The sequence below is a fragment of the Balaenoptera ricei genome, chromosome 6 (genome assembly GCF_028023285.1).
Source record: "Balaenoptera ricei isolate mBalRic1 chromosome 6, mBalRic1.hap2, whole genome shotgun sequence".
Taxonomy (NCBI): domain Eukaryota; kingdom Metazoa; phylum Chordata; class Mammalia; order Artiodactyla; family Balaenopteridae; genus Balaenoptera; species Balaenoptera ricei.
The window spans coordinates 30,467,493-30,476,468 of record NC_082644.1 but is presented as its reverse complement, the minus strand read 5'-3'; positions in this window follow the sequence as shown (position 1 = coordinate 30,476,468).

Here is an 8,976-nt window from a genome sequence, read left to right as displayed (position 1 = left end):
CATAGTCCAAGCACCCTAAGGACACTGAAATCAAGGCAACAGTATAGACAATTCAGGTCTATAATGAAGAAAAGCTAGAAGTTTTTGTGAAAATTGACATTAAAGGCACAAAGAAGGACTCTACTTTTTTTTTCTTTGGGAAGTCAGTATTATTTATTGTTTATAATGTTTATCAGTGTGTGGAAATTTGGATTAGTAAATTTAAAATTTACAATTTGACTTTGAGATTGGCAAATCAGAACCACAGACTTACCTGAATATTCACAGTCATCTTTAGGTAACCAATATGTTCCCTCGTTTACTAATTCCCTGCCATGGCAGCAGATAACTCATGCCCAAGAGGTATAAAGTGCTCCCAGCCTATATCCCAAAAGTTATCAGTGATGTAAGCAGCACCCCATAGACTACCTGTCACACTAGAACTGGCCCTGAGATTATGGAATTTAGCACTCTGCTAAATCTGTAGCACAGATTTAGCACTCTGGATTCTCAGCATCTTCCACAGAAACCCCTACTTTTTACTGATTTCTGTTTGAAAAAGAGATAAATTAAGAAAATGAGTTTTAAAACCTAGAATTCTTTCCTTCCAATTTCGTTAATGCATTCTCTACATATTTATTATTACATACTAGGTTATTATGAGGCAATTGTCTTGAATTTGAACTTGTATTCTTAGAAGATAGTTGCACATTTGGAGGAGTACTCCTATTTCCTTTCAATCTCTACAAATTAATCAATTGTGTTTCAAATCCTCTGTATTCTTAAACTTTTTTTGATCTTTTATTCTATCAGATACTAAAAGAATGTGTGTACTAATCTCCCAGAATAATTGTGAATTTGTCTCTCTTTTAGAGCTACCAGTTTTTGTTTTATATATTTTAAGTCTTTGTCTTTACATACATTCATATTTAGAATTGTTATACTCTTTCTGGTTAGTTGAAACTTCATCATTATAAAATGTCTGTTTTTATCTCTAGTGGTGCTTTTTGTCTCAAAATTTACTATGTAAGATATTAATACAATATGCATACTTTACATATTAAAGGCTAATGTAAATTAGTACACCACTTTCTGTATAAGGTGGAGAGTTAGAACATTAACTTTATTTCCTTCTTGACTTATATGGTATTGGTAGCATGCATTTTAATTCTGAATGTAGTTGACACATTCAATCATTACTGTTTCAGAGTCAATATGCATTTAAATTAATCCATATATTTGCCCTTTTTGTTACTTTTTTCCCTTCTTGCTCTTGAATTTTCCTTCTAGAATCATTTTTTTTTCTGACTGAAGAACACTTTTTAGTATTTCTTTTAGTGTATGTTTGCTAGTGACAAATTGTTTTCATTTGTTGGAAAATGTCTTAATTTTGCCTTCATTTTTAAAGGATGTTTTTACTGAGTATAGAATTCTAAGTTGGCAGTTATTTTCTATTAGTATTTTGAGATATTTTGTTATGATTTGTATTTCATTGTTTTGTTGAAAAGTAAGCTTTCAATCCAGTGTCCTTTGAAGGTTATGTTCTTTTTAAAATTCTTCTTTTCTCTCACTCCTTTAAAATCTATGTCTTTGTCTTAGGCTGTCAACAGTTGGACAGTGATATGCTTAGGTATGATGTTCTATGTATTTATCCTGCTTGGGGTTTGCAGTGTTTTTAAAATCTGGAGCTTAATGGTTTTTTTCTTTGGGTTTTTTTTTTTTTTTTTTTTTTGCACATTTGAGGAAATTTCTAGCTATTATTTATTCAAATTATGCATTTACTTCATTATGATCCTCCCCTTCTCCTAGTGATGACCCCATTGTCTAGATCCCAATAGTATTTTTCTGTTGACTATTGTTTCTTTTGAGTTTTGGTGATGTCTTGTTTTCTCATATACCTGGTGATTTTAAATGAACTGCTTAGACACTATATATTAAAAATTGTAGATATGATTAGATTGTCTGGATGATATCTTTCAGAGAGGATTTCCTTTGCTTCTAACAGGGGACCAGCCTAGGAACATGAGCAATCCCTGATTGCCTTCATCCAATCATGTACTGAGATTATTCGAAACTGGGCTGCAGTCCCTGTGAAGGCTTGTCTATTTTTTATCACTCTTATTCTTAGGGGATACCCTCAAGACTTAGGACTTTGGGAGATTTATCAGGCCCCTCCTCCTTAGAGGGAACTTAATTCTACTATTTGTCCCTTTAGTCCCATAAGTTTGTCAAAAAACTGTCTTAAGCTTCTCTTGCCCAGTATTTGCTTTAAGAATTAGCAAACACCTCTTTTTAATAAATAGTTCCAAATTCCAGAGGTTATGTCTTTAATCTTATTCTTGCAGTTTCTCACTTCCTTGGTGCTGTCACAAAGCTAAACGTATTTAATATTTTCTTCCACCTTTTTTAGTTCTCAGAGGGAGTACTGGTACAGACCACCTACATTGCCATTAACAGAAGTTTTCGATTCACTGAGATAGCTGTTGCTACTTAAGGAATGCAGAGTCCAGAAATATATTTTTTTTAATTACCAAAACTCTCCAAACTTTCCAAAAAATGAAAGTGCTCTGATTTGCAACATGACTTTATTCCCAATTTTTGTTGCTAAAAGTTAAGGCATTCACTCTTTTGTTAAACACTTTATAAACTTTGATACATATGAGACAATTACTTCTGGTAATGTGAAATTTTATTACGGTAGCTGCCAAACTTTAGCAAAAGGAGGAGATTGACTAAGAGCCTCTCAGATTCCTTCTTTGATAGTATGCCCCCCCCACCCCTTTGGATAATTAATAGAAAATTAAGTTAATGAAAACTGGTGTTAAGAGCCCAGCGGTTTGATTCTCAACTTTTTTATTCTCAGGTACATTTTAAAAAATACAATTCTACATTACAAAGCCAAAAAAAAAAAAAGATACTTTACTTTTCGTAAACACACAATTAATCTCTAGGAGAAAGGAAGAGTGTTTTGTGGACCTCCATGTATCTCAAGGGATACTTGGGATTTGATTGAGGAATGGATGGTGGAAAATTATCAGTGGAATATGAGAGCTAAATCTTAAGTAGGTAAACCCCAAGGTCAGTATAAATTAATTGGGGGAAATGTGGAGTGTAGACTTGACTTGGGAAAGTAGTGTGAGTTAGCCATATCTTTTTTTTTTAAACATCTCTATTGAAGTATAATTGTTTACAATGGTGTGTTAGTTTCTGCTATATAACAAAGTGAATCAGCTATACATATACATATATCCCCATATCTCCTCTCTCTTGCCTTTCCCTCCCCACTCCCTATCCCACTCCTCTAGGTGGACACAAAGCACTGAGCCGATCTCCCTGTGCTATGCGGCTGCTTCCCACTAGCTATCTGTTTTACATTTGGTAGTGTATATATATCCATGCCACTCCCTCACTTCATCCCAGCTTACCCTTCCCCCTCCTCATGTCTTCAAGTCCATTCTCTACAGCTGTATATTTTTATGACAGCACTATAATACAGTTCACTTGTATTTAGAGCAAAACTATTTTAAGACAGTTTTACAATATAAATTTTTAAATTAAAAATGCACTTTATATTAATTTTTCAAAAAGGAATCTTGTTCTGTGAATTCAGTAAATGTAAGAAAACGGTCACTCGGACCAGTATTTAATTATACATCAGGTAATTCATAGGGGAGAGTACTTCTTTGATTAAATGTGGGTAGGGCTGCATTCACAAATCATACTTCATTACAGAAACTCATTTTGGAGAGAAAAACCTATAAAAGCAGTCACTAGAAAACACTACACCTGGAAGTTATCAGAAAATTTCTGCTAGAGGAAGAAAAATGCACTAAATATGGGAATAGGTTCATTCAGAAATCAGTTTTCAGTATTCTGTATTTATACACAAGTAAAATTGTGTATTTCTTAAAAGTGAGAAAGTATTCTTACACAAGTCAGAATTATAAATTATTAATTACAAGTTATTCATACTACAGAGAGGCCCTATGATATTGTATATTGTATGTTATATGTCAAAGTCTTTGTCCATGAGTTACACCTTACTGGACATCAGATAAATAATTGAGAAAAATAAGTCTTCTAAGAATACATCATTTTCTTAAAATGTCACAAAATTCATAGTGGGAGGAAACTATATATTTGATACAGTGGAAGAAGCCTTCCTATAGAAGCAAATTCCTCAAGAAATATGATTCATCTTGTTTATTGCTTTAATTTCATGCCCATGTCTCTAGAACCAGTGGGGACAAATAGGTCAGTCCAAAAATCGCCTTTCTTTTAATTAAAAAAAATACTTAAAGACACATATGTGCACACACATAAAACTTTGTATAAATGTGACTTATATTTTATCTCTTGAATTTTGTACTTTCTCCACTCTCAGCCACTCCAGCCATCAACAGTCTGTCAACAGATAAGCAATGCTGATGAACTTCTTTTATTTTTCTTTATACTCATAACCATATATAGACACATTAATATGCTATCTGTGCACACATATATGAGTGTGTGTTTCAATTGTCTTAATATGGGATTATACACACATTTTTGCATCTTTTGCACTCAACAGTACTTTTAACCAGCTGAAGAGTCCATGGTGTATACATGCCATAATTTGTTCAACCACTTTGCCACTGTTTATTGACAATTTTGTCACTAGGAAAAATGATCTGATAAACATCTTCAAGAGGTGACATAGCATAATAGGTTAGTGGACAAGCATAATCATGTCCTTACCTACTGGAGCTTTTTTTTTTCCCCCTGTAAGAGTGAGATTGATGGATTGAATTGTGTTTTCTTATTTTAATATATGTTGCCAGATTTCTCTGGAATAAGACTAGCGTTTCATATTTCTAACATTAGTATAAAAATGTGCCCTTCCCCTGTATTAAAAGTAGCTGTTACTCTTTAACCTTGAGGAGTTTTATGATTTCAAAGTGATAGTTTTATTTTAATTGACATGACCTCTTTAAAAGTTCCTTGGCCACTTCGCTAATCTGCAAAGTTGCCTTTATAAACCATCCTAAATTTTTCTTTTTGGATTGTCTTGTCAATTTGTAACAGCTTTTTATGTTCTAAAGGTAGTAACTCCTTTAAAAAAAAAAGCCTATTGTTTGTCTCTTGACTTTGTATATGCTATTTTCCCATTCATGTCTTATTTTTTACATGTTTAAATATGCCCATCTATTCTTCCACAGTTTCTGAATTTCTAGTCTTAGTTAAGCTTCACATATTATAAGATTTTTAAGTGTTTGTGAGGTTTTTTGTATACTTTGTATACCTTTTTTCTTGGATATGGATAGTCACTTTCACAGTTGTAGACACTGTTGGTTTGCTGAGCAATTCCAATACTCCTCTCTCACTGCTTACTCCATTAGCATCTTTTGAAGCTGGTAGTGGCCAAGTGAACTGACTCAGGCCAGGAGAAGCAAAACACTGGTAGTTCTGGGAAAACCTTTGCTTTCCTAAAGAAAAGGACAGACTTAGCTGCTGTCATCAATTTACCCTTTCTTCCTTTTACATGATGCCTGGGGCAGAGGCAACATTTTCTCGTAGGGGAGAGGCCAAAAGAATCAGAGACATGTCCTGACAAATATTTAATCAACACTAGCAGCAAGTTACCTCCTGACTTTTGCTATGTGATAAAAATAGACATGCTTTGTATAAACCATTCTATTTTAGATTTCTCTTGCATGGGAAATTATGCCTGAATTTATTCAGGCATCAAAATTTATAAAGTAGTCCATCTTTTCTCTATTAAAATAAATAGAAAAGATTTTTTAAAACCCCAGTAAACTAGATACCCCACAGAAACCAAAATGAAGTAGACAGATACCAAAATTAAACAAGATGTGTAATGACTAAAAACTACCACAGATACTGGGTCAATCAATAGGACCAGAAGAGAATACTACCAAGAGTAAATGATTTCCTAGCAACACAGACTTGATCAAAATTGAAAAAGAAAAAACTGAAAAAAGTCAATAATCATAAAAAATTGTTAATGTCATTATAGAGCAACCATTTAAAATGTACCGGGACCATAGGAAAATACTTCTTAGATAGGACACACAAATAATGAACTATAAAAGAAAAAATGTTAAGTTTGACTTTTCAAAATTAAAAACTTGTCCTTTGAAAGGCACTGTTAAGAAAATGAAATGGCAAGATACAGAATGGGAGAGAATATTTGCAGTAGACATCTGACAAAAGATTTGTATTCTGAAAATATAAAGAAATTTACAACCCAATTGTAAAAAGGCAGATAACCGCACCCCCCACACACAAATAGCAGCAAATTCAAATAGAGATCATTCATGAAAAAGATATGAAATAGCCAATAAGGACAAGAAAGGATTTTCAACGTTAGCCATCAGGGAAATACAAATTAAAATCACGAGACACCTCTATACACTCATTAAAAACACTAAAAAGGATTGACATCATGTGTTGAAAGATGTGGAGCAACTGCAACTCATACATGGCAAATGGGAATATAAAATGACACAAACACTGTAAAATAGTTTGGCAAATTCTTAACAGTTAAACATACAACTACTATACAACACAGCCATCCCATTCCTATATTTAACCCAAGAGAAATAAAAACTTATGTCCATACTTGTACATGAATGTTGATATCAGTTTTATTCATAATAGCTTCAAACTGGAAATAACCCACATGTCCATCATCAAGTGAATGGATAGTCAAAATGTGGTATATTCATAAATGAATACTACAATACTATTCAGCAATGAAAAGGAATGGACTACTGATATACGTAACAACATAAATGAATTTCAAGGGCATTCTGAGTAAAAGAAGCAGACACAAACGAGTATTGTATACTGAATGGTTGCAATTATATGAAATTCTAGAAATGAAAACTAACATATAGTGAAGTGACAAAAATCACATCAGTGGTTGCCTGGGGCTAGGGGCAGAGGGAGGGATGGCCAGCAAATGGGTACAAGAAATCTTTGGGGGATGATGAAAATGTTCTGTATTTTTATTGTGTTGGTGTACGCAACTGTCAAAATGCATTGAATTCAACACAATGGGTGCAGTTTATTGTATGTAAATTATATCAATAAAGTTGATTTAAAAAAATAACATGAAAAAATGGACTTATATATGAATTTAGCTCACGTTTAAAGACAAGATAATTTTATTCAAATCTTCCAAGTCCTAGAGAAAGATAGCTTTTCCCAGTACATTTTACTATTTTCATTGCACCATTGTGGTTTAAGAATATGCCATCACTATACAACCATCATAGTAAATACAATACAAAAATAATTATTGACTCATGTCATGTATGACTACACATGCATTTTAGCAAATAGAATCTTGCAGTATATAAAATGAAAACTAGTAGTGATTTTAATTTTAAAATTCAACAGTGCTGGAATATCAAGAAATTAGAATAAGTAATTAAATTAAAAGAGAAAAGCAATATGTTGATATCAATATTTACTGTAAAGTGATTAGTTCATCATTCTTTACTAATAGGCATAGTAGAAAACTACTTAAATATAGTTATTCTCTAATAGCAACAACAAATATTTTAAATGGAAATAGTTGAATTAAAATCAGTAATTAGAGATTTCCACTGGTACCATTATTGTTTAACATACTATTAGAAAATATGATGTATGAAATAAGATGAAAAATGCAAGTATTGATACAAACATTGGAAACAGAATTAAGAATAGATTTTAGTGGCAGGAGGGTTTTAAAACAGCAGACATGGCATTTAATTCTATGAGAAAATGTGATTCATTTTTTATTATTGATAATATATGCACCAGCCTAAAATATTTAAAACATTACAAAAGAAAGTGCAGGTAAATGCTACCTCCACTATTTCATGGTCCCCACATTCCTCTGCCGATTATAATCTTTGAAAATGTAAGCAGAAAATAGGCATGGCTTGTTAATTAGTCTAGATATTAGAACCCGTATATCTGTATCACTTATTTTTAAAATCTTACTTGTATATATCCTATATATACATTAATAATGGGTGTACCATTATTATTTACCCCATCACATTCTGATGGGCATTTGTTTGTATCTAGTATTTTTATATGTCAGAAAGTGTATAGTTTTTCATGAAGAGAATTTCCAGGTTGGGGATATTTTAAACTTATACATCATAGAACTTAAAAGATTGTCAAATTTTTCTGACAGTTTGATAAGTGAAACAGGTAACTATATATATATTTTTAAATTATATTTTCATATGAATGTGGTAGAATTTTGTGTGTTTAGAAGCCATTTTATTTCTTTTACTATGAACTGCCTACTTATTTTCTTTGCCCATTGTTTTACTGTCTTATTGTTTCTTTGTTTGTTCTATATACTTAGGAAATGATCCCTTTGTCATATACCATGCATATGGTTCTTACTAATCTGTCATTTCTCTATTGATTTTCCTTGTGATACATTCAGCTATACGTTTTTTTCTTTCAAATTTTATTTTGATATAATTTCAGATTTAAAGAAAATTTGAAAGAACATTACAAAATTTTCATATATCCTTTACCCAGATTCACTGAATGTTAATATTTACCTACCTTTACTTCAACTCTTTCCCCATTAAAATATGCATATGTCCACAAACACACACATACACACGTCATTTTTTGAACCTTAGAGAGTATATTGAAGATATCATTCCTCTTTATCCCAAATTTTTCAATTTTTATTTTCTAAAAACAAGGACATTCTCTTATATAACCACAGCACAATTACCAAAAGAGGAATTAATACGGATTCAATGCTATTACCTAATCCACAGACTTTATTCAGATTTTACTACTTCATCAAATAACATACTTAATTGCTAAAGCAAATACTAGTTTATGTTTTACATTGTTATCATGTCTTTTTTTTTTAACATCTTTATTGGAGTATAATTGCTTTACAATGGTGTGTTAGTTTCTGCTTTATAACAAAGTGAATCAGTTATACATATACATATATCCCCATAT